This window comes from Octopus bimaculoides, chromosome 4 (genome assembly GCF_046866305.1).
Source record: "Octopus bimaculoides isolate indiv1 chromosome 4, ASM4686630v1, whole genome shotgun sequence".
Lineage (NCBI taxonomy): Eukaryota > Metazoa > Mollusca > Cephalopoda > Octopoda > Octopodidae > Octopus > Octopus bimaculoides.
The window spans coordinates 40319160-40342992 of record NC_142931.1 but is presented as its reverse complement, the minus strand read 5'-3'; the positions used below and the strand labels follow the sequence as shown (position 1 = coordinate 40342992).

At 35.1% G+C, this 23833-nt stretch overlaps 1 protein-coding gene across 26 annotated transcripts in view; it reads right to left on the bottom strand.

The window, feature by feature from the left end:
- LOC106880470 (uncharacterized) overlaps positions 1–23833 on the bottom strand; it is a 159321-nt gene that overhangs the window by 90298 nt on the left and 45190 nt on the right. For 7 of the 26 annotated variants that reach the window (XM_052967005.2, XM_089350629.1, XM_089350635.1 and 4 more), the window contains one exon: positions 18789–18918. The exons of 12 other annotated variants lie outside the window; for them this stretch is intronic. The gene's annotated coding sequence lies outside the window, so the exon portion shown is untranslated. Of the gene's footprint in view, positions 1–2952; positions 3019–18788; positions 18919–23833 lie in introns of those variants that run through there. 7 more of the 26 variants (XM_089350627.1, XM_089350633.1, XM_089350637.1 and 4 more) reach the window with 2 other exon arrangements.

The window sequence follows — 23833 nt, the reverse complement described above, 5'->3', positions numbered from 1 at the left end:
TAATTTTCATTTAGTGCTGGTGTAATTAAATAAAGATAAATTTAAGTAGTAAGATTACAGTTTACACACAAACACACACACTGTTTCCGTAGAATACTGTAAATGAATGACATTATTTGTGTGACAGTGACACTCATTAACAACAACGATGCAATATCAGGAAAAGGATACACCCATATAATGAGCTTCTTTCAATTTTCAGCAACCAAATTCACTCCCAAAGCTTTGGTCAGCCCCTGGGCTACAATGGAAGACACTAGCCCGAGGCGCTTTGTGATAGGACTGAATCAGAAACCATGTTGTTGGGAAGCAAATATTTTAACTACAGAGTTATACCTGCAGAAGTTTGTGAATATACAGGATTGTGTGTGTACATTTGTGTATGGGTATACATATATATTTACACACATGCGTGCACACACACACAGTGTGTCAGTCAGGGTGTTGCACTCACAATTGTTAGATCATGTGTTTGATTTTCAGACTGGAGGGCATATTTGTGTTCTTGAGGAAAACACTTCATTTCATGTTGGTCCAGTTCACTCAGCTGAAAATGAATTAACCCCAAGAGGGAGTAGCCCTCTGAACAGTGGGAATGTTGGCCTGCTTGCCCAGCCAGTGAGATGGTATCATCCAAAAGCTAAAATGATGCAGAGTTCATTGTGACCAGTGATGTATAAGTAACATCTGATAGTCTAGTTGATTGTGTGATATATACACACACATACATTTTATATATATATATATATATAAGTGTGTGTGTTATCTCTACATCTGTGTGTGTGCATTATAAGTATACATTTGTTTTTGCAGAGATAAATGTATGTATGATATACAGTTGACAAACAATATATATATAGCTGTCGCTAAGTTTTATGATTGTCTAAACTTGAGGAGCTTCAAAGAAAAACAACTGATAAGACTGGTAATCAGAAAATGACTAGATATGTCTATACTAACAGCCTTTCTGCCAACATTTTATTTCCTGTCTGCTTTCCCCTGTTGTATGTTAATAATTCCCACCCCCATCTGATTCCAAATATAACGTATTTCCCAAAGTCAATCTAGTATAGTTGCTAGCTCCATGCTGAAGAATTGTCATCTTTGTAGTCCCCTAATGTTACATATAAAAGATACATGTCTCTGATAATTTGACAATAAGTCTTGGTTGTATAATATGCATTACATAACTAATAATTACATTATGTTAATGGAATGTATGTAAGATGATGTAACTAAATATCTTTGAAACAATCTCTCATGTCTTGTATTGTTTTCTCTCTATCTATCTATCTATCTATCTATCTATCTATCTATATATATATATATATATATATATATATATATATATATATATCATCATCATCATTATCGCTGTTTGAATGGTTAGAAAATAACTGATGAGCCAGAGGACTACACCAAGTACCAATATCTGATCTGGCATGGTTTCTACAACTAGATACCCTTTTAAATGGCAACTACCTTACAAAGTAGTACTGAGGAACATGGCTTTATGCCAGGTGTATGATAGGGGGGCCGAAACAGGTATCTTGCATAGCTTCCTAATTTGAAAAGAGAGAAAGTGAGAGTGTACCCTCAAAGTACAAGGTGAATATAAAAAAGAGAATAGGGTACCAAGATAGGTAAGTTCTCAAAAGTGTGAATGGGACACTTGGGTGGAAACATGGTGAATATCAATTTGGGGATAAAATGAAGGAAATAGGGAATAGGTGGTGGCAGTAATAGGAAGACAGTGAGAAGATTAAGGAATAAATGGCACCAATTGCTGAATCTTAGTGAATAATGCCATAGTTAGAAGATCATCATCATCATCGTTTAACGTCCGCTTTCCATGCTAGCATGGGTTGGACGATTTGACTGAGGACTGGTGAAACCGGATGGCAACACCAGGCTCCAGTCTGATTTGGCAGAGTTTCTACAGCTGGATGCCCTTCCTAACGCCAACCACTCAGAGAGTGTAGTGGGTGCTTTTTCGTGTCACCCGCACGAAAACGGCCACGCTCGAAATGGTGTCTTTTATGTGCCACCCGCACAAGCCAGTCCAGGGGCACTGGCAACGATCTCGCTCGAAAATCCTACAGGAGCCAGTCAGGCGGTACTGGCAACGGCCACGCTCAAAATGGTGCATCTCATGTGCCACCCGCACAAGAACCAGTCCAGGGGCACTGGCAACGATCTTACTTGGCTTGCCGGGTCTTCTCACGCACAGCCCATTATATATATGTATATTAATGTATATGTACATACATTAACATACATGATGTTAATGTATGTACATTCTTGTATGAGTCAGACAAAAGTATGTTGAGGTAGAGTTTTCTATGGCCAAACACCTTTCTGTTGCCAACTGCACTTGTGGGATAATAACCTCCTGTCCTATCAATCAACAAACAGCCAAGAACTGGAAACAAATGTCACAGTATGAATGAGCCCTTTGTCTACTAAGATCACAGAATATGTGAAGAAGTCCAGACAGATTTCCTTGTTGAATTGCAAGTAAACAACACTGTTAAGAAGCCATTGTTTACAAACCAGTGAACACGTGGGAAATACAAACTCTCACACACATACTCACACAAATATACACAATGAGCTTCTTTTAGTTTCTGTTGACAAAATCCACTCATAAGGCTTTGGTTGGCCCTAGGCTCAATGGTGCCACACAGTGGAACTGAGCCTGTAGTTGAGAAGTGAAATTCTAAACTACAGAGCCTTGTCTACAACAACAGCCATATGCATATATGCCAGTTGCAGTCTTAGTTACTTGCATTCAAAATGTGTCCCATCATTATGAAACACTGTATGTAATTATGTAAACATATCTACACACACACACACACATATTCAACTGAACCCTTTTGATGCCAATCTACCTGAGACTGCCCCTAGTTCCACAATACAAACTTTTTGTTTTAAAGTGATCTAATTTACATTTACTTTTGTTTGAAGTCAGTTGACATGTTCAGCAGGTTGAAAGGAATCTGATTTTCTTTCACTACAAACTAAAAAAATAAATCATCCAAATAGATACTTGTAAGATTATTTTTGTTGATAAAGTCATTGATGATTCCCTGAAACATTAATATATTATTTTTAATATGCGTAGGAATTTGAGTACATTGATATAGACACCCCACTATCCATTAGACCATGCATAACATTCCTAATGGGAAAAGCTGCGAATGGTCTTTCTACAGTCATTATACCAATATAAGTGCTACTTAGATATATATATATATGAAAAATATTAAAGGACTTAGTAACTGTTGCAGTAATCTACAAGCAATTCACCCTTTTGTTACCATATTTATATTGAAATATACTGCCTGCCTTTGTTTAAATTAATTTTGAAAATAATAATTTAGTAAAATAACTTTATTATTAAACAGGTGTTAGGAACATAAATTAACATGAAAATTTGATGCAAGGTTTTAATTTAGATTACTTCAAAAAGGAAGTTTGTATTATAAAACCAGGAACAGTGTCGGGTAGACTGGTATCAAAAGGGGTAATCAAGTATCTGAAGAAACAAGGTTTAGAGAAATTGACATCTATTATTCAAATAACACTGTAACTAGTTCAATAATTTGTCAAACATATATAGTAAGTTTCATATTCTTCACATAAAACATATATTTGGACATGCTTCAGAATGTTCAAATATATAATAGCCAATGTTAGTTACTGTCCATTCGTTTAAAAACATTAAAAGTTGATTAGATGTCAATGGATGTAATGTTGTTTTTAAAAATAAAAAAAATACAAAGTTGTCTTTATTTATTGATTCCATAACTATGCTAGTGTTACACATTCATCTTAAGAGGTTATAGCTTTTAATTTCTGATAGGAATGCTATTTTGTGATTTTAGAAAAACAGAAGGATACCATCTAGCCCTGAAAATTTATTTGGATCCACTTTTTAAAGGTAATCAAAAGTTAGAGATCGATGATATGACCCTTAATAAATGAAGTTAGTATTAATGTCTTTTTCATTGTTTAAAATAAAAACAAAATAAAAAAAAACTTTTATAAGAATAGTAGTAGTAGTAGTAGTAGTAGTGTAAATGAAAAGTTGTGTGCCAGAAGTTAATTGGTATTTGTAATACAAATGTCGGAAGTCTATCTGGGATGTGGTGGAGCCAAGATTCTACAAAATGTAAGTATACATTCTACAAAATGTAAGTATACATTTGAGTTATTAGACAGTCGAAGTCATTTGCTAAACTTCTTTAACAGAAAATGGGTAGGTTTTGTATCTTCTATGTACCTTCTATAAAATGAAGCATTCTTCCTAAACCAAGATGCAATGGGGAATACAAAGTCATTCTAAATTTATAACTGTTGAAATAATTTATAGCATTTGGGAGAGGAGAAATTTTGATTTGTCAGCAATGGATTTTATTATCGTATTTTCCCAAGGTTTTTACTGTCAAACACAAAGACAAATGGATCTTTGATCAGTCACCAAATTGAAATATTTCCTTTTCCTCACAGCTTATGTAGCTGCATAAGCTTCTTTTTCTGGCAATATGGTAAAAGTCTTTTTCAGGATTCTTTAAGGAACTTGGGAGCATCTATTACTCTGAGATAGTGAGCATTAATTTTTATATTAGGATCTGTTTCAATAGTAAAAGGCAAATCATCTTTGGAGCAGGCTCCAGTAGGCCATTTAATATAAACTTTAACAGAATTGTTACATTTTACAGCATCCTCAGATAGAAGGAAAAAATGCACTGATTAACAGCCTAATTTTCAAAGAGTAGGAAAGATCAAACTTGACAAAGTGTGTGATATTTTTTGAGGTGCAGATTGCTCTTCAAGAGGTTAAAGGCATTTTAAATCAGGATGTAATTCTCTAAGTGAAATGAGATAACCTAAAAAGTTAGTAGATATTAGATTATATTTACATTTACTTTTGTTTGAAGTCAGTTGACATGTTCAGCAGGTTGAAAGGAATCTGATTTTCTTTCACTACAAACTAAAAAAATAAATCATCCAAATAGATACTTGTAAGATTATTTTTGTTGATAAAGTCATTGATGATTCCCTGAAACATTAATATATTATTTTTAATATGCGTAGGAATTTGAGTACATTGATATAGACACCCCACTATCCATTAGACCATGCATAACATTCCTAATGGGAAAAGCTGCGAATGGTCTTTCTACAGTCATTATACCAATATAAGTGCTACTTAGATCGATTTTGTAATAATATTTATTTTTGGCTACATCATTGACTAGATCATCTGTATGTAGAACTAGGTAAACATATAGCTCCATGAAACAATTGATAGTTTGAGAGAATTGACAAGCCTTTTCTTATTGGAGGGTGAATTTTTTGTGTTGCCACAGAAAATGTATAGTCTCTAAATTTGCTGTGAGAAAATATTCAAATTTACCATTTAAATTTTCCTTGTTAACATTAGAAGGTTCACAGAAACAACATGATTCTACTAGCTTGTTGAATAACAATCTGCTGGTAAGGTTTTATTCTCTAGTGGTCTGGTCCTGATAATGTTTGAATGTATTTCTTCTACAAAAGAACCACTTATATATGTGATGGTTTCCTTTTGCCAATCATTATAGCTTTTAAAATTCAATCATGAACTAATACAATTAAATTCTGGAGAAATTCATCTTTGTTTCTGCTGAGCTTTGGAAATTGTGCAGACAGAAGATATTTGGCATATGTTTATGGGTGGTTTCACATACATTTCTTTCTAGCTGTTATAAACAGCTAGAAAGCATTATCAAAAGTTGTAATCTTTTATAACATCTACTCTATTAAGTGCAATATATAGGAATAAAAGCTCTAGTTTTTTAGGATTAAAATCAGGATTGATAGTTACTAAGAAATACATGAATCCTCTTATCCATAAATTAAACTTTTTACCATATCGAGAATTTGTTAGAATGTCAAATTTGTCAGACCTAGATACCCTATCTATTTTCATAAATTCAGTAACCAAGAATTTTTAAATAGATTAAACTATTATAGCGAAAGAAGTTCCAGATATAATCTTTTAATCAATATAACCCTGTGCCTGTCAAATGTATCATATATGATGCATGGATGTCAGGGAAATATGTCCAGTGTATCACATATGACACACAGGATAGACAAAGAGATAAAAGAAATATATATCAGTATCCGTAGCTGATGTACCAGAAGTAAGGGACAAACTGTTTTTGAAGATAAGTAGCTGTTATCAAAATATATACTAATCAGACTTAAATCAATTCACAACTCTCTTCAGGATCATTCCGTTTGTTATATATATTTCTGTCAATATTTTTAATGAAGTATATTCCCAGCCCTCATTTTGCAATATTTCTCAATCAGAATTTTTCTTTAAACTATACAAAATATTCAGTAAAATATTAATGAAATTAATCTAAACTTTGGTGGCTATTATACTTTTAGACATCTAGTGGATTATATTATTCTATGTTTATTTCAGTAAGATCTGATTAAAAAGTATTGGGACTGTTGCTATGTAATGGTACTAAAGTATGCAGAGTGAAGCCACTTGGTACAGAGTGACCTTGAGCTCTGTTGTGCATACACACTAAGTTATAACATACTCACTCCCGTTGTTTATAGCAGTGCTTGGAAGTAAAGTAAAGTGTGGTTGTCTCAAAACGAAGATCAGGTTTCAGCTGCACAAGATCTCCTTGATTGTGTACAGGAAAACTAAAACTTTATGGAAACAGTCATAACAGGTGACAAATCATGGATTTATGGCTATCACCCCAAATCCAAGGCTTAAAAGGAATCCAACTTGATAGGAACAAAATTTCAAGATGTCAAAGAAATCTGAAAGAATGCGACAAGGCAGCTGCTCACAGTCTCCAAAAAGGACCGTCAATGGAAATGATACTGGATAAAGTGTGTAGCTTCAAAAGAGGACTACTTCAAAGAAGATTAAAAGCTGAATTGATATGTGTTGTAAACTTCTTTTATAACACCAGCCCCAATACTTTTTGATCAGACCTTGTATATTTAGAATAAAGAAATGAATGTGCTTTGAAAATATTTTCTACAATTTAGATAAATGTAAACAAATTTCAGTATTATTTGAAACTATACTTTAATAAAATGCTAAATATAGAAAATAAAAAAAAATCTAAAATGTGTATGCCATATTCTATTACATTTTAAATTCAGTAAATTATATCAATATGTAAAGAATATTAAAGCTGGCATAAACTTTCAAAAGAGCTAAATAAACTTAACCTTTTCATATCCAGAATAGTTAATTGTAACTTAAAATCCATACACAGTTTAAAAATTGCATCAACTCTCATATGAGCCCACTGCAACCACTAATTTTATCCTAACAGTTACCATCATCACTTTACTGTTTTAAAATGCTCTAGTGACTGTAGTTTTAAAAGTTTTAAACTGGATTCCTTGTAGACAATCTGCATATAAGTTTGGTTAGTGGTTAAGGTGCTGGACAACTGATGTAAAGGTATAAGTTTTTTTATAAATAATATCACTAATTTTGTATTAAAAAGAGAGCTGTCAAGATTTATTACTTTGTTTTCTACTTAACCTTGGAATTATCTCAGAAAAAGAACATCACATTGAATTTATGAATTTATAAACTTTATAATATTGAAAACACTGGCAGAAGCTTAGCTTTTAGATATCATTTTCATTGATGCATGCAATAGAAATAATGTGTCAATAGACACTGAAAAGAAGAGAAAAAAAGAGGGAGGACAGAAAGGGAGAGATGGAGAGAGATTATTAATTTCAAATGATGAGCTGATGTGAAGGAGATGTGTGAAGAGTTTCAAGTGGAGGAGAATGTTGTCCAATTCTCCCAAAACCAATAAATATGTGCTGTTTTCTTTTAGAAAAAAAAAAAAAAAAAAAAAAGCAACAAAAAAATCCTAACAAAAAACGCCCCCCCCTCCATTTTAACAAGCAATTAAAACTAAAAAGATAAAGAACAAAATTCTAATGAGCAATATGAATTATTGCAGGCATCATAAATGCATTAAGCAATAATTAATCTTTCCCCATCCACCATATTCACATACCTATGAATCTGTACACACATTCAAACCTGTCACTACAAATTTTATAGCCTTTAAAGAATATAACTGGTCAGCAAAAATATATGATTTCTGAAGCAAAGTACAGTGATGACTGGCAAAGATAGTAGTGGTGAGTCTGCACATTTTAAAAATTCAATGCAGCCTTCTTTCAAAAGTGTTAAAAAAAATCTTTTATCATTACAAACAGATAGTTTTTCAACACTCCTCAAACTCTAGGCTATCATTTTCATTGATAACAGTTAGGAGTACCTGGTCTAAATAACCATTACCAATCTGTTGAGAATATCAACAGCAGTTTATATGAAATGAAAGCTTAGAGCAATATTTTAATGCACTCTGTTATTGTTGATTTGAGACACAATAACTACCCAGCTCTCACACTTTAATATTGTTTAAATTTAAGAATTTGTCTTGATTCAGCCATGAAAACAGTCATCTCATTAGATAGTTCTCAAAAGCAGAAAACATTCTGAGGTAAATATTTAAAGTACCCGGTTCTTCAACTATCCATTTAACAAATTTTAAAATACTTCTCTACATTTTCATATATGGAATTGGTTAACAGGTACTAAGCAGGAGGAGGAGGCTATGACCTTTACAAAGCATCCAAAATTTTTAAAAAATGATTCATGTTGATGTTTGCAGGTAAATGTGTGCAAGCAGGGAATTCCAGACAGCTGAAGTCGTGGAAGGGAGGACTGGGGTTAAGATTAGCAATTAATGTGAAACAATATAACTTTGGTAGGGGTGATATACAACTACTCAATTCCAAAGAGCAGAAACTACTGAAGTAGTGAAGAAAAAGTTTGTTTGGATATGTGTGTGTGTGTGTGTGTGTGTGTGTGTGCACATGCAGGCAGCAGCAGCAGTAGCATTCTAAATGAGGGTGTAGTATTACACTGTTGGATTTATCTGAGCTTCGTAAGAGGTTAGTAGCTAATTGAAAATGAAATATTTTCTGGCTTGGAAAAGGAAGGTTAGTCTTTGGGATATAGTTTATGCTATGCTTGTTATGAATGTGAGGTAGCCAAGATCATGTGATACTGGCAGGTCAAGCATTTGAAGCAACTTTTAGAGTTTTAATTGTGTGTTACCCACAAGCAGAGTGAGTGTTTCTTTGATATGAACAGTATATGTCTTTGTACTGTTGAAAGAAATATGATTTTCATGTCCTAATTGGAAAATATCTCTGAGGTTTCTGTTCATGGAGCAGTGTAGGTTTCAAGTGAGGTGTCTAGGTTGCATGTGGATGGCATCAATGTTTGTAAGGTTAGGGAGGAGTGATGAGTATTTGTTAATAAATAGAAAGAAGATTGTCTTTAGGAACATAACAGATGTCTGGGATTCGGATGAATTGATAGGGTGTGGGTCAGAGAAGCACTATCAGCACAAAATGCAATGGTGCAATCTGACAGGAAGCTTACAGTCCAAGAAATGAAAGGGAGATAAAGCCTATAGGCAGGCAGCTTAACTCAGAGATCCCCATGCTGATACAGTTAAATATTTTGTTGATGTCAAATACAACATTACATTATGTTCACTGAATTTCTCAAAGATGAGAAATGACTAGAAAGTAAGATAGGAAAGCTGATCCTCAGTAGAAGTGGTCCTATGGAAGTTACACCAATGGGTAGCAAGGAAAAAGAAAGGCTCTATGTATTGCACAAGATGACTAATAACAACTATTTCCATCATCTATGAAATATTAGAAGTGAAAATTATAGGTTAATAATTGGTTCAATCAAAATAGTTGCCATTCTTGGGATGCCCTACAAGAGAGAAAGATTAAAGAGCTTGGTTATGATAGGAGCTAGATCTGAAGTGTGGCATTTGAAGGTAATAGAAGAGATATAGTCATAGCTGGTGGCATAGTTGATTTGAAGCAACCAGATGTGTTTTAAATCTTGGCATGTATGTGCACAAGATGATGGGGCAGGCATAATGGCGAAGGAAAGTTTTTGAGGAGTCTTGTCAAGTACATGCATTGCGGAGTGGAAGACAAAGTGAGCAGCAAATGAGGAAGTTTTCTCTGCAAGAATGTTACTTATAAAGACATCAAGGTAAGTAGTGTGTAGGAGTATTTAGCAAAGTTGACAGAGATCCTTTGGATAAGGGCCCTATTTGGGAGGTAGGAGATCTTGAAGTTTGTATGATGCACAAAAGAAAGGGATCTTTTGCTTTTTGAATAATAGTCTTGAAGGAGAGATAAATTTGTCTAAACATTGTAGGCTATGTTCTTCAACAGTATTGATGCAGTGCATTTGTATGTGAACCATTTAGCACAGTTGGTATAATAGGTTTTAGTTGTGCGAGATATATAAAAGTGTATGCCACAAAAGGATGGTATCAATCACCTGTTTGGCTGACAGGGATTGGTCAGGGATGATTTCAGATTTGCTGCCAAGAATAGTTAGCAAAAATGTGAGAAACTCTGATCAGCATGTGGAAGTGCAGTAAGAGCCTTGATTACTTAGTACTTGGAGAATCTAATAGATGTAGAGTTGGTGGCAGTTTGATAAAACTGAGTTTGGAGGTGAGAAAGAGATCAAGAGTATTATGAGTGCCTGTGTGTTGACTAAGGATATAACTGAGTGATGAAACTAACCACTGCAGAACCACCACACACAACAAAAAAGCATTTGGAGGAAGATTACCTCTCATATGACTGCTTTTCACATGAGTAAATTTATCAAAGAAGAAAGAAATAAAAAATAAACAATATACTGTTGTGATTGTCATTAAAAAATTACATAAATTATTTTATATCAAAATTGCCAAAGTTTTATGAAAGCTGGTTGGAAAAGTGTAAGTTATGAGAAAATATTTTATCAAATTTTCATTAATGTTTTACACAATTCTGTTAATATTTGTAGATGAGAACAAAGAGCTAGTGATAATAGTTAGTGAGTTTCAAAGAGAAGGGAAGATAATTAGAAGAAATTAAGAATAAATTTCATGAATAAACATACATGCTAGAGAAAGGAGAGTTTGATCTAATATTGTGCTGTCTTTCACTTGTGTCAATCCATTGTTATTTTCTGTACTGGTCAAAAAATTTCAGCTGAATTGATACATTTAAGTAAGAGAAAACTATTTTGTTAAGAGTTAAATTGAGGAGTGATGAAAAATATCTGAGAGATGTATAAGCAAACAAGGGAGCTTTTAATAGTATCTTGAACTCAATGCTCATTTGCAGAACATAGTACAATATGTGTTTTTTTATAATTATATTCTGAGTGTTACAGTATCATATTCAGCTAATGTATGTACACACACACACACACACACACACAGGCACGCACAGTGTAGATTTACTCAAGAATCCTTATAGATATAAATCTGCTTCACAAGCTGAAGCTGATTGTCAAAAGATGTGTATGTGTATGGTAACTAGGCATACATAAACCAAACAAGCCACATGTTGATTCACATAATTGATGGAGTTATTCAAAGAGATTGCCTTACAACTAATTAGAAATTAGTTGAGGATTATGTCTACACAAACTAAATAGAAAGAATGAACCTTGAACATATCTGTATAAAGAAAATACACAACTAGGTGTTTCTGCAACCACTTACTTCTTCAGCCAGTATACAAAAAGATGTATATAAATATTTCACTTACATACAGGGACACAAATTGTCAGAAAAGATGCTGTCTTCAACAACACAAATGACATGGCTAAGGTGAACTGGCTTGGCAAGAATTGAAAAAAGAAAGAAAGAAAAGGGTCACTTAGTTTACAAGGTGCATATGCCTTGTATTGCATTTTCCCTAATTATGTAATATTTCATCCTCTTATGTTCTACCAGTTACACATATTTATATGACTTTCCCTAGTCATCAGCCTATACTAGGCAAGCTATAACAATTGAACTTACTTTACCAGTGATTGATCCTTAGAAAATGAAATAGTCCATCTAAATCACTAAAATTACTATCAAAGTCCTTAGGTTCTTATTCCTACTTAAGATAGCAATGATGCATGTTTTAATGTCCATTTTTCTATGCTAGCATGGCTTGGATGTGTGTTGATTCTGAGGCAGGATTTTACACCTGGATGCTCTTCTTGTCACCAACACTTACTTGCTTTTCAAGTAAGGAATTTATATATTCCACAGGTCTTCAAAGTGCAAGGTGATATGCCATAATGTCAACACACACAATGAGCTTAATATAGCTATGTCAACCTAATTCACTTACAAGGTATTAGCTGATCCTGGGTAAAAGCACAAGACACTTGTTCAAGCTGGGCGAACCTGAAACTACATGACTGCAAACCGAACTTCTTAACCAGACAGTCATACCTGTGCCTAAAGGTATATTTTAATGTGTATATTTGTGTGCCAGCATATTTAGCTATTTTAATAAAATTCAATGATAATTTTAAAATACTTTTTAGCCCTTTGGAAAACTAACATCCGAATTACACTCATATGTTGCAATATATATATATATATATATATATATATATATATATATATATATATATATATATATATATATATATATATATGTATATATATATATATATATATATATATATATATATATATATATATATATATATATGTGTATATATATATATATATATATATATATATATATATATATATATATATGTATATATATATATATATATATATATATATATATATATATATATATATATATATATATATATATATGTATATATATATATATATATGTATATATATATATATATATATATATATATATATACACACAAAAAAAAAGTGAGTATAAAATTATCATCTCCATATTAACATTTATGTTTGTTTCTCCATGCTAACATGGGTTGAATGGGCCCCTACAGTACCCATAGTCTAGGTGCATTTCATCATGTCAACAGTAATAAAAAAAGTTCCATGCAGTGAGTTTAAAGAGCCTCCTCTTTCTGTTCTGTACTAGGGTTTTTTTTTTTCAGAATCTATGTCTCTTCATTCATTCCTTATTTTTTAGTATGGATTTTACAGTTGGATGTGCTTCCTGTCACCAATCATTTTACAGTGTGGACTAGGTGTATTTTAACACCAGCACTATTGAAGTTATCTGTAGTAAGCTGAAAGAATCCTTTTTACCTCTACTTAGTTTTTATAGTTTGCCTTTCTTGTGATTTGCAGAGTCTATGTCTCCTCTGCGCATCAAGGATTAAGAGTGCTTAAGCCTGAGTATCAGTAGAAGTAGGAATTAGGCTGTCAATGTTGATGATGCAGATGGGAAGTTCTAAGCTGTTAATTTTGGTGGAGCGGGAAACATTGTAGATTGTTTATTCCAGGGAGAGTGAGGGCAGATGAGTAAATGGTAAACTTTATAAAATGTATTTTGCTTGTAGTAAGGAGATGAATGATACCTTTCTACAAAATTTAGTGAAAGTTTAAATACTGGTTAATTATTTTAAATGAATATGATAAATAAAAAAATAGCTCCATCTTGTAGAACTTCATATCTAGCCGTCTGTTGCATGGTCTGGAGCAGATGAATGGATTGTGAGGGCTGTACAAGCTATATATGAAAGAGCAGCCTAGCAAGGTAAGAATCAGCAATTACCTCAGCAATGAATTTAGTGTGCTGGTTGGGGGTACATCAGGGTTCGGCTCTCAACACACTCCTATTCATGATAATCCTCCGAGCCATTATAGAAGTATTTATGAGCAGTTGCCTTTGGGAACAACTGTGTGTTGATGATTTTTAACTCGCATAACAGAATCTGTAGAAGAATTGAAGCTAAAATTCCAGACATAGAAGCAAAATCTTGTATTGAAGTAAACTAAGTGAAAGCAAAAGATTTATCAAGTAGGAAGGAATACAAGGCCCTTAATGGCATCAGGGAAATGGCTGTGTTCTGTCTGCAGAACAGAAGTTAGTAGAAATTCTATAAGGTGTTCCCAGGATAAAATAATAGACACAAAAGGGGCAGTGAGATCACAGGTAGGTTAACAGAAAACATAGATTTCATGCAGCAGGTGTACAAGGATAGTAAACATTTAGAGCACTCAGAAAATAGATTCTCTCAAACCCCAGACAACTCCCTAGAAGTAGTTGATAACTTTTGCCACTTAGGCAACCAAATTAAATTAGCAGTGGGTGTAGATATTCTAAAAGTGTGGTTGGCAGAATATGAATGGATTGGAGAAAGCTCGGGAAGCTACCACCTCTGCTAACAACAAACAGCTTAACCTTCAAGGTGAAGGGCAGATTATCTGATGCACGTATGTGGCATGTGCTGTGCACAGCAAGGAGAAAAAAGTGAGGCAAGCATGCTTTGCTGAGTATGCTAGAGTGCATGAGTGATGAAGTATAACTGAGACAAACTGAGTATAAGGAGAATCAGAAGTAGTTTGCAAGTGAGGAGATTGTGATGGTATAGGCATGTGATGCAGATGGTGGATGACATCTACACAAGCAAGTGTCAAACCCTCAAAATGAATGATACATGTGGAAGAGGTAAAAACAAGGAAGACTTGGGATAAGGTGAAGAAATGACAGAAGACCATATTGGCCAGTGATATATGGTGCTGCAGAAGACCTGATCTCCCATGCAAGCTTGATGAAATACTGGTTGAAATAGCAGGTTACGGTGCACACACACCTTCCTTACCTAATATATATACTATATTCTCATGGCCCTTCCACTATTCATTCTCCTAAATGGTGTGGCAATTATGTATCCTTCCATCTCCCCATCATCTTTTCTACTCACTGTGTCATGCCACCCATAACTTGGAGGGAAGTACTTGATTTGTGCATACTGAATATCTCCTTTTCCCATACATCCACCACCTACATTCCAGCTACCTCTCCTTCTGCTTTCCTCCTAAATCATAATGTTTGGAGTGGGGGACAGGATTTCACTCTGGCAAATTTTATTCACCATCACTAATCCTCCTGTCACCAAGTTCTCTTAGACATGTTACCTTAAAGACACACCTTGGCATCTCATTATCATTTTCGTGTACTACTCTATCGATCCATACATAACATGGGGTAACACTGCATCTGCTACTGCTCAACCTTCCTCACCACCCTTATCACTTTCATTCTGTCCCACTTATCCTCTGACATTACTTTCCCCTTTCACCCCTGCTATCCCCTTCCATCTTATTATTCCTACATACATCACTCTATCCATCCATGTATAACATGGGGCAGCACTGCATCTCCTTCAGCTCAACCCTCCTTACCATCCTACACTTTCTATCTTGCTCTCACTATCCCCATCCTACTGATACTGTTCACCTTGCCTCCTAAACCGCACTTCCCAAAAACTGCCACAGCTAGTCTCTTCCCTACTACCCTCTTTTAACAATGAACTTGTGTAACTCCAATAAAAACTGTCTTGAATTCTGAAGAACCATCCAAACCCATGTCGGCAGAGAAGGTAGACTATGCCACTCAGTCCACTTAACTCAACCCCACTTTGTTCTCCTCTTCCTTTTGCCTACCCTCGATGCTTTCTCTTCCCCTTTCCCCTGTCTTCATTATTCCTACCCAAATACCGTTCTTCTGTAATTCTCCTCATCACTATCCTTATAACAATAAATGAGAGCTTTCTTTTGCTTTGCAAGCTGCAAAGTTAACCCCAATAGTTGTTGTGGTGTGTGCTTGATTGAACCACACCTTGTGAGTGAAACTGGATGGATGGCACAGTCTCGTCACATATGGTGTCACACTGATTCTACCTAAGAATTATATTAAGGGTACACATGTCTGTGGAATGCTCACCCACTTACATATTAATTCATCAAACAGCAGAGATTCATCATCTTTTAATGTTGTTTTCCATACTGTCATGGGTTGGACAATTTGATTAGAGCTGGCAAGCTGCAACAGGTTCCAGTGTGATTTGGTTTGATATATAGGTATGGTGGTACAAATTGTAGAACTTAATATACAAAAGCAGAGAGTTATTTAGCCATAAAGCTGCATGAATTACTCAAGAGTCAAGAATTTTGTGCATCTGATAAGAGTTTAGTAGAGATTAAAGTATTTCCCAACAATAAAATTTAAGCTGATTAATATCATAATCATCAACAGCTGAAGGCTAATACAATATTCTAGTAATATTCTATTCACAAAGCTTTTTGTTACATTTTAATGAAGCATGTAAGAGCATGTGCAGAGCTAAGAAATAGCAATTAAGTAACTTCATAGAAAATATATTTAAAATGAACTTCATATTCCAGTTTTTTGTAACAACATTCAATTTATCCAATTAAATGAAATATCTAGTGGCATCTAGTTTAATGTTTCAAGAAAGTTGGTAGCAAGGAAAACTGAATTAAGTTAAAACATCTCAGTTCATATTCATCCTACCAAATTTGATAGAAGAATTTAAAAACAGAATAGCATAAATATAGTTTTTCTATATAATTTGTCTCCTGCCGGTTGGCATAGTTTGAAGAATCTGTTTTGCAATTCTTTCCTGCAACATTCTAACCACATGTTTGTTGTACTGGAGATGTGACCTCTCAAAATGAAAAAGAAGTGGTTCAACCTGGAAAAACTCCTTGATGTCTGAGCTATGCACCCTGTTGAGTAAGGTTAACTCTAGAGATCCTTTGGATGAAGCCCATTTCAGCTTCCTGTATTGACTATTGTGCTCCTTCAGTTATTATCCAACATTCATGACCATAGGTGAGGATAGGCATGAAAACTGAATTGAAGAAGGAGACAGTTGGATAATGTCCATAGTCTCAGTTGGTCATGCTTCGGAATCCAGCAGGAAAATCTAATAATGGTTGCTTTTGATAGGACTCTATAGAGGAGGTGCCCAAGGACTCTATCTATACAACCATCTCAGGAATAGCTGGTAGAAAAGATAGATGGACAAATAATGTGTTATAGTTTTGTTGAGATCTTGCTGAAAAGTTGTTAAAACAACTATTAATGCATATTCAGTGTGTGGCATTTTCAAATGAAAAATCTTGCAGCAACAGTCAAAACTTTGTTTCTATAAGATGAGAAGTGAGAGTTCAAATAATGTGTCACTGACTAACAATATGTCAACCAAAAGATCCGTCTACTTCTCCCTATCCCTGCCCTTAGGTTACAATCAAGAGTTTTTTTATAAGTTCGTATTGCAGGCTTATACATTAAGCATGCTTGATTGGTTAATTAAGAAAATTATTACAAACCAATTGAATTTTTTCAGTTGTCAGGTAACTTTGTTAAAAAAGTATATAAACAGAAAGGTATGAAATCTATTGTAACCATTTGTCTTATATAAGAGTTTGAAATTTCATGCCTAGCTTTTGATTGACATGGTCATGCCATTCAAGCATGAAAATCACTCTAAACTCATGAAACTCTTGATCTGTGAGTCACTTATGTAACTTTGCAGCTAGATAAATAAATAAAGAGTATGCCTACAGATGGTGGGTAGTGGAATGGCTTCTGGATTTAAAGATTAGCTGTGAATAAACATAATTTATTGAACAGTGATCCAACTGTTAGCACTGTTGGATCAATAAAGAAAAAAAAAACTGTACACATTCTATGATACCACTTTATAATGGTGGATAAAGTTACTATCAAATAAACCTTGCTCCAATCATCATCATCATTTAACGTCCGCTTTCCATGCTAGCATAGGTTGGACGATTTGACTGGGGGACTGGCGAACCAGATGGTTACACCAGACTCCAATCTGATCTGGCAGAGTTTCTACAGCTGGATGCCCTTCCTAACGCCAACCACTCCGAGAGTGTAGTGGGTGCTTTTTACGTGCCACCGGCATGAGGGCCAGTCTGGCGGTACTGGCAACGGCCACGCTCAAATGATGTTTTCTTACGTGCCATCTGCACAGGAGTCAGTCCAATGTTTTGTTCACATTGCCACTGGCACAGGTGCCAGCAAGGTGAAACTGGAAACGATCGTGCTCAAATGGGCTTTTTACGTGCCACCGGCATGAGGGCCAGTCCGGCGGTACTGGCAACAGCCACATTCAAATGGTGTTTTTTTTTATGTGCCATCTGCACAGAAGTCAGTCCAATGTTTTGTTCACATGCCACTGGCATAAGTGCCAGTAAGGTGAAACTGGAAACAATCGCGCTCAAATGGGCTTTTTACGTGCCACTGGCACGGAAGCTAGACCGCTGCTCTGGCATCTTCCAGTTGTCACATTTTTGATGTTCTGCTGGGATAAGAGTAAGAGTCTAGTATGTGACTACTTGGGCTCAGTCAGTAGCAAGGGCATGGTGCATAAGAAGGAAAAAGCACAGAAGTGATAACTGGCTAAAGTAGCAAGCTTGAGAAGCTAGAACTGCTACTTGACAATTTGCACACTGGTAGTTTGAATGTGATGGTTGTAATTTTATGTTGAAGCATGGCAATGGCCCAAGATCCTATTTCATTGACCATGTACTGCTATTTCAGGATTACGATGCTTGCTCCAATATGCAGATGTTCCAATAAAAAAGATGGATACAAACCACACGCTCATGTTAACCTGACTGAGTTATCATACCTAGTGGTGCTCTTTTTCTGTGGTCAAAATACAGCAAGAAGAAAAAACATGTCAAATTAATTTTTGGATCTTGGATCTTCAGGACAATGTTGGAAGTAGCCAATTCTGGAAGGCCCAAATAAGTGATATGTTATATTAAAGACATTGCTACACTGTCAGAAACACAAGTGAAAGGCCAGGAGAGTTACAAGAGCAAACTTACAGCTTCTTCTGGTCAGGAAACAAGGATGCTGTGCAGAGTGAAACTAGTGTTGGGTGAGCCATTGAAAACTTTCATCAGCAAACTGGTACCATTTCCTGTTGCTATAACCAATAGTTGAGATTGACCCTGGCTGGGAAATCGAGATATAATTGTTTTTAGTATCTATACTCCTATGATGACAGGCAAAATAAAGAGAATTTCTATGATTCACTATGAAGATACTTGGACATTGTTCCAACAACAAACAAGCTACTTGTCTGCAGCTATTTTAATGCAAGAGTGGGGAGGGATTATCAAATATGGGACTGAAGTTTAGGTTACTTTGCAAAACAACCCTTACTTCACATATTCTCCAGAAATGATCTGGTTGCAACAAACACCTAGCTTCCTGAAAGATGATTTTACAGCTGTTGTCATCTGCAATCACATCAATGACATATGCTGAACTATATACTGACATGCATGGACAACATTGCAAATATAAACTGCACATGTACCATGAAGAAGATAGAGGTTGACTGCCTCACAGATCACATATTGATATATATCACACGCAATTTGTCTGTGACACGAAAGTGCAAGGAAGATGGTAGAACTGTGCCAATAAGACTGGATGCCTGCAAACTAAAAGAAGCAATCAAACCAATGTCAGAGCCTCTATGTGGTTGTCAAACCAGAAATAGCAACCAATTCACCATTAAAATTAAGCTCCACTGACATAGAGAACTCACAGGAAATGATCTTGGATTCCATACACAGGAAAAAGAAAACAGATGAACAGGGATGAAATGCCTCTGATCATAGGTTGGCCAAAAATGATGATGATGATGATGATGATGATGATGATGATGATGATGATGATGATGATGATGATGATGATGATGATGATGATGATGGTGTGTGTGTGTGTGTGTGTGTGTGTGTGTGCGTGCGTGTGTGTAATTATTTAATGTCTGTTTTCCATGTTGGCATGGCTTGGATGGTTTGACAGAATCCAGAGAACCAAAATGTTGCATCAAGCTCCAGTGACAGCTTTGGCATGGTTTCTATGACTGGGTGCCCTTTCTAATGCCAACTAATTTACTTTGTGAACTATGTGGCACATGCAAGCATGGAAAAATGGTTAGCATTAATTAACACAAAAGTTATGAAAGTAATTCAAGGGTTAATAGTTTTGTGCCATGGCAACTTGCCTTAAAATCATGAGTTCACTCATTATTATATTATAAAGTCATGAATTACAGTGTTTGCAGATTGTTTGATGAAAAAAATACTGTTCGAGAGTTATATGATGATAAATTTCAAAATCTTCTCATAAGAAAGGGAAGTGGGAAAAAAGGAAATTGGAAAATAGTGTAAAAACATAAGAAATATGCACATGTGCACAATACAATTACACACACATACATATACACATAATCATGTGAGTATTAATATGCATACACAATACAACACATAAGCACATATAAAGTATGTGAGCATATACTCTTGCAAACACATACTGCATACATAAACACTTAAGCACACGTGCACATAAATATATACATACATACAGACACACATACATATCTACATAATTATACAGTCACATCATATACACATGTGTACATGCTACAAGCATAGATATACATAGACATGTATCATCATCATCATCATCATCGTTTAACGTCCACCTTCCATGCTAGCATGGGTTGGACGATTTGACTGAGGACTGGTGAACCAGATGGCTGCACCAAGCTACAATCTGATCTGGCAGAGTTTCTACAGCTGGATGCCCTTCCTAACACCAACCACTCCGAGAGTGTAGTGGGTGCTTTTACATGCCACAGGCATGAGGGCCAGTCAGGTGGTACTGGCAACGGCCACACTCAAAATAGTGTTTTTTACATGTCACCTGCACATGAGCCAGTCCAGCGGCACTGGCAACGACCTTGTTCAAATGTTTTTTCACGTGTCACCAGCACAAGTGCCAGTAAGGGGATGCTGGTAATGATCATGCTCAAATGGTGCTATTTATGTGCCACTGGCACGGAAGCCAGACAGCTGCTCTGGCAATGATCATGCTCGGACAGTGCTCTTAGCGCTCCACTGGCACAGGTACCAGTCAGCGAATTTGGTTCAATCACGATTTCGATTTCACTTGCCCAAACAGGTCTTCGCAAGCTGAGTTTAGTATCCAATGAAGGAGAGGTTGGCACAGGTGCCAGTCATTGAAATTGGTTCGATTTCGATTTCACTTGCCTCAACAGGTCTTCGCGAGCAGAGTTTAGTGTCCAGTGAAAGAAAGGTACGCATAAGTGAGCTGGCTACACCCCTGGCAGATATATATATATATATATATGCACAATATTTGATTTATACCTACACACAAACCATTCACATACTTATGAAACATACACTAACACACATTTGTTCATTCATATTACTCTGTTTTTCCATGCTGGTAATATGTACAGTGTAAACAAATACTTATTACTGAAGCACCATATTACAGTTGGATGCCTTTCTTGTAAACCTGTCCTATTTTACAAATAATCCACCTCACCCTTGAAAGTGCAAATCTATTGTACAATTTGCTAATAGGGGTATGTCACCAAACCATACCACCAGTAGCTCAGCACAGTGAAGAATATAAATATTCTCACAGATATACATATGCATACACACACAAACGCTCTCAAACCTCCATATATGCATACATGCAGATACATACAAATTGTAGAGTTTCTGTTTACCAAATTTGCTCACAAGTATCAGTTGGTCTGGGATTATATTAATGGTAAACACTTGCCCAAGATGTTGTGCAGTGGAACTGAATCTAAAATCTCTCTCTCTCTCTCACATACATGCATGCACACACACACATATATATCTGTATGTATATAAATGTATACATGTATGTAAATAGGAGTGTGTGTGTGTGTGTGTGTGTGTGTGTGTGTATACATTCTTTTACTCGTTTCAGTCATTTTGATTATGGCCATGCTGGAGCACTGCCTTAAAGGGGTTTTAGTCAAAGCAATTGACCCCAGGATTTATTCTTTGTAAGCCTAGTACTTATTTTATCAGTCTCTTTTGCCAAACCACTAAGTTACAGAGATGTAAACACACCAACATTAGTTGTCAGGCAGAGAAACACAGACATAAAGACACATGTAAATATACATACATACATATATATATGATGGGCTTCTTTCAGTTTCTGTCTACCAAATCTACTCACAAGGCTTTGGTCAGCTTGAGGCTGTAGTAGAAGACACTTGCCTAAGGTGCCATGCAGTGGGACTGAATCTGAAACTATGTGGTTGGGAAGCGAACTTCTTACCACAGAGCCATGTATATATATATCACAGTATCGGTCAGACTATCAGATGTGGTTATACACCACTGCTCACAATGCACTTCCTCACACTGTAACTTTCAAATGATGCCACCTTGTTGGGTAGGCAGATAAGCTAACACAACCCCTGAACAAAATGACAGTCCATCACAGAGTTACCCATTTACAGCTGAGCAGATTGGGGCAATGTGAAATAAAGTACTTTGCTGAAGAACACAATGTACTGCTGGTTGAGGAATTGAGACCACTTGCCATTCTTCTCCCAACGAGGATCACCTGGCTTGGCCTAACAAATTTACTGGAGTTTATCTTATTACACAAACCTATGGCACCATGTGCATCTGTTACACATGAATGTGGTTATGAAATAAGACATGGTGCTCCCAAAACAGCTGTTGAGATAAGAATGTTACATAACTCCTTTTGTTTAGGTTATTCTGTAATCTTTATTTTGTATTTCATATACATATACACATTAAGCCTACTTGTATTTATCTGCCTTTTTACCCTCCTTCCTCTCTCTATATATGTATGTATCTATGTATGTCAATATGTGTGTATGCATGTGTGTATATATATATATATATATATATATGTGTAAATGTTTGTGTGCAACCGTCTGTAGGAAAGTGCATGGGACAGAGTTGTCAGTTTCTGCTGTCAGCAAATAACCCATACACACTTTGCCTTCGAAACTATGTTGTGTGAGTGACCCCTTATTTGAAAAACAGGTAAATATTAGCATCAGGAAAGTGGGGATCTGGTTGTAAAACAACACCTCTATTAACATATCTAGCCAACCCATGAAAGCAAGAAAAAAAAAAACACATGTATATTGAATGAACGAATGAACATACATATACATGTAAATCTGTTTAAAGTATATTATGCATACTTATATGAAGATATAGATATACACATACTAAGATACACATAAAGTATTTTCACTCACAGTATACAGGAATAAAAACTTTGGTTCAAAACTCTTGACAGAAACTTTCAATAAAATTTATAAAATTCTATAATTATAAGCGAATACAAGCAAACTATATATAAATTTTAATGTCCTTTTACTTTACAAAATATTAGATAATTGGCAAAAATGTGCTTTGTTTTATTTATATATTTTAACATATCTTTTTATTCTTCTCAGACCAAGATGTTTATCATTAGATCTTTATCATTAATTGAATAATTGACAGAAATGTGTTATATATAAGAATCAGTATTTGTTTGGTAAACCATTCAATCATAAATTGATAATAATATTAAATTTCAGCTAAAATATTTAAGACTTGTAGTTCTTTACCTGCATGTATAAAATGCTCTGTTCAATAATACAATTATTTTACAAAAATAATTACGTTTCTCTTTTCCTTTTAGCCTTTGAAAATCATGAGAAACTAACATTTTTTTTTCTGTGCATAGAATGCCATCATAGCTAGCTAATCAAACATAACAATGATAACTCTGATGGATAATGTAGTAACACTCTGGAAAGCTTTTATGTATATCTAAAATTAGACTATTTGCAGTTTGCAGCTAAATGAATGAATGGTTAACATAACAAGAGAAACACTCAAGATACAACATTTTCATAGCAAATCTCGATAGGAAGAATGAGATAACTTGGAAAATATTTATGGTTATGTCCACAGAGTTGCGTGAAAAATCTCAAGTTGTAGTTCATTGTTGCTAATAGACA